The following is a 4130-nucleotide window of genomic DNA, read 5'->3' as shown; positions in this document are numbered from 1 at the left end:
CGCTTGGTGTCTTCATTACAGGTAACATATTTGTCACCACGATCCTCATCCTTGGGACCCGTAACATTTATGAATTTTGTTCTACTGACATTTCCTGTTAAAAGATGTAATTTAGAGCTTCACTGACTTCAGAAGTCAAAATGTGTCAGGGAGAGAAAGTGAAACCTCATCTGAGCCCACACACACACACACACACACACACACACACACACACACACACACTCTCTGTAAGGTCGTGGTTTTTTGCAAAATTAAAACTCAGCGTTCAGGCGCTTATTGAACGAGCAGCAGCAGAAAGAGGAAGTCAGGTTTGATGGACGCGCCTTTAGTCACGTATGTTGCTCAGCGCATCATCATATGTGTCTGTAGCTGTCTGCACTAACCACCTGTACACACCACGGGCATTTGGGAAAGACCTTTCTCATGGACGGTTTTCTGACAGTCTGGGTTATTTCCTACGTCACGCTGATAATAATATTCACAAAATAATGCTAAAGCAGAATTTCACAATAATTATTGGTTGCTTGTAATATTCCTGAAATTGATGTTTAATCTCCTGAAATTTTACATTTTTAATTCTCGTTAAATTAAGAGTTTATTCTCGAAATTTAAGATTTTTTTTCTCCTCAAAGTGGCCCCTAATACTCCGTCCTACAATAAAAAAGTAAAAGGCCAATAAGAACTTCATCAAACCACGTTCAACAAAAACAAACAGAAACGAGAGGTTTTGCTCTATTTTGTCTGAAGTCTCTCGGGTCTTTACACAACATCGCTGCTCATTTTTCAAGTATTTTTGGGGTTGTTGGCAACTTGACACTAAAATTAACAAAATGAAAAGACAAACTTAAAGAAAAAAATAAAACACGATATCATGTGGGTGAGGACAGTTTAAAAGGTGCTAAAACAAAGATTAAAAAAATCAACCTGGTCTCCTTTAACAGTTGTCCAAAGATACATATCCAAATATACATGTGTATATATATATATAAATGTATCTGCAGTGTGGCTGTGTGGTCGAGGCTACGCTTCTTCCAGTCCAGGTTTACTTAGCGCAAAGTCCACATCGTGTTTGGTGTCTGTAAGTGTGAACCTTTACACACCACGGACCGGTTTCCTAAGAACTTTCTCACGGACGGTTTGTCTGAGACTCCGGGTTATTTCCTACCTCACTGCAACAACCTCCATTCTGCACAAAGAGCAGAAATAAGTCAATGACTTAATTCAAATGGGATTATTAAGAATTATTAAAAGCAAAGAAAGCCTCTGCACTGCCCCGAAGCTCCAGTGATTAAATGAGAAAGAAAAGTCTCTAAAAACGTCTTTAAATCTACAGAGAATGTAGCAATGTGCAGGTTTACAACAACCAACACACACTCACATTCACACTAAATGTTCAATTATAACATGTGATCTTCACCCGCTGCATCAAGTTTCCTCCAAAACCAACACAACAACATCAACTCTGTATTTAGACTTTACCTTCATTCTCTTCTGTCGTGGAGAAGGAGAGAAACCAGCATCAGTCACAGCAGCATCACGTGCAGTGCAGAGTTCCCCTTTCAGGGGAGGAAGAAGTCGGTGAAATGCACCTCCACTGTGATCAGTGATTGGTCCTCACACAGAGGTTGCGGTTTGTTTTTTTAAACCATTCACTCGATGGTTGCAGTTTCAAACTCACCCACTTCCTGTTCCTGTAAGTAAGATTAGAACAGCCACTGTTCATGTCATCAGTCCATCAGCCTCAGACTCCGTCCTCCTGCATGAAAGCTCCATGTATTTATCCATGTTGTTTTGTGTCGAACACGTTTTTAATGTCTAAAAAAGTCTTTTAAATATTTAACGTGAAAAAGTCGCTCTACTATAATGAGGAGGTCGACGGTTAGAGAGAGAGACAGAGAGACAGAGAGACAGAGAGACAGAGAGAGAGAGGTCTCACTCAGGGGAGGAGTCTCTCCCCACTTGTAGTTCTTTTATTCACTTCTGCTATTCAAAGCTGCTGTTAACATTATCAATAAATCTGCCCATTGTTTTGTCAATCAATCATTTAGTTTAGGGAAATAAATGGCACAGAAGAATGATTCAAGTGAACAATTCAATAAGCATTCATTAACAATATGTTACAGTGAAGGGTGCGTTATTAAAAAGTGGCACCGTAGTTGTTGTAGTCATAGTGAATTAGCAGCAGTTGTAATAGAATATTCAAGATAAACAATATCAAAATGAGCAGTAGTACTTTTGTGGAAGTTTCTTGTAGTTTCAGTGTCGTACAAACAGCCAGAAAGAAACAAACACATGCACTTCTGCTTTTGTTTTGTCATTGTTTGTAACATACTGTGGCGAGCTCACGTGGAAGAAGGTAAACTGAGACAGATTTCTGCTTTGTACAACTCCTGTGTCCCTTACACCGCACGACCACAGGAGGTGCTATTTATTAACATCAGACTCAACCACTCTATACATGAATACTGGCCAGAGGTAATTAAACACACCAGGAAACTCAGTCGTGGTGGCTACACTGATAATTAAAGTTAACATCAAACTTAACACTATGCAAGGCCATATAACCTGGAAACTCACATAACACAATCAAACATGCACACAGTACCTGTGGTTGGTTGTCATGGTTACGGTTATGAACACGTACAAACAGCCGGGAATCCGATCTGACAAAAACATTTAAAGGTCACTCCAGGTCTATAGGGTTTAGGTTATATAAAATACTATAGGATACAGCCTATGGGACTATATACACTGTTGCCCATAAAGTTGGAATAATTTTGTTTTTCAGACACAGTCCTCTGTTTATTCCTATTTAAATGCATCAGTAATCACTTTGGAAGAGATTGACTACTAAAGTTTTGAGAAGATGTACACTTTATCTGTCAAGAATAAATCACATTGTCACAATCATTTCATGGAAAAAGGTAAAAAATATTTTATTCCAACTTTATGAGCAACAGTGTATAATATAATAATAATACAATATATAAGATTTTGTCCTAAAGTAGCCTATTGGTTCCAAAATCAAAGGGGTTTTTATGTTGTAACCATCATGTGTTTGTGCACCTGATGGCTGTGTTTAACCAATTGGCTCACAGGTGTCGTAATGTGACAGTCGGTGCTTTGGAATTGCAAGGAAGTGACATCATGATATACTTCCGTGTCTAATGTACACCAGTGTGTTTAGTGTCCTCAGTCTGGACACATGAAGTCTGATTCGTCCTTCTCTGAGGACGTCTTTGTCACACTGGACTCGTCCTGAAAACTGTTCATGCTGAGACTCTGGGGACTCAACACCCTCATGTATAAAATACAGGACTGATTCTCTGAGATCAGTGATCAGTTCACAGAAGATAATAAGGAAGTCAGGTGGAGTGTGAGGTTTGGTTGTGAAGCTCCACTCCAGTGTGATGTTGTGGTTCTCCTCTGCCTGATAGGAGCTCTGTGTCACATTCACTACAAATGTTCCTGTTGAGGAGACAGAGAGGGAAAGTGAGGAGCAGACTAACTGAGGACTTGTATCAGTTTCTAGATAATAAACTGAAGGAGTAAACTAACCACAGACACAGGAGGTCAGTGTGAGGAGCAGCAGGATGCAGCAGATCATCTTCTCCCTGTGAGAGGAGACAGAGCTGAAGAGTCACAAAGAAGGAAAATCTACAGTCTGACTTCATTCAGTCAGTACGATGCTGCTTCCTCTTTATGATCCTGCTCATTACAAACAGCTGATCAGAGGACAGGACGCCGAGCCTCCATGATGATGTCAGAGACAATGTTTGTTTTGACGCCGCACATTTAGAGAGAGAAAAACTTCATGAGCTGCAGTCACGTGTTTCTGCCAAAAGATGGCGCCAGAGTTAAACTCTCCTCTGCTCCTGATACTTGTCTCATCGTGTTACACAGAGGAAGACCAGGCTCTCACAGCTGAAACTAACAAACCTTGGACGTTTTTGAGGTGAACTGTTGTTTAAACATGAGATAATCTCATCTTGTTTCTCCATCAATGATGTTTATGAATTTTTTCTACTGACATTTCCTGTTAAAAGATGTAATTTAGAGCTTCACTGACTTCAGAGGTCAAAATGTGTCAGGGAGAGAAAGTGAAACCTCATCCGAGCTTCCCCCCCACC

The 4130-nt window shown here is 40.1% G+C and overlaps 1 long non-coding RNA gene across 1 annotated transcript; it reads right to left on the bottom strand.

The window, feature by feature from the left end:
• Positions 1 to 2856: 2856 nt before the first annotated feature.
• Positions 2857 to 4093, bottom strand: LOC147818177 (uncharacterized). Its single transcript, XR_015438239.1, has 2 exons — positions 3559 to 4093; positions 2857 to 3468 (listed from the first exon to the last, which is right to left on the bottom strand). It is a non-coding gene; the product is annotated as an uncharacterized LOC147818177 (long non-coding RNA).
• Positions 4094 to 4130: the final 37 nt, after the last annotated feature.

The sequence above is a fragment of the Seriola lalandi genome, unplaced genomic scaffold, assembly GCF_002814215.2.
Source record: "Seriola lalandi dorsalis isolate HSWRI2012SDOR001 ecotype SW California unplaced genomic scaffold, Sedor1 jcf7180002054684, whole genome shotgun sequence".
NCBI classification, from domain to species: Eukaryota; Metazoa; Chordata; class Actinopteri; order Carangiformes; family Carangidae; genus Seriola; species Seriola lalandi.
Note: the sequence above shows the minus strand (reverse complement) of the source record. Positions and strands in the feature narration are given on the sequence as shown.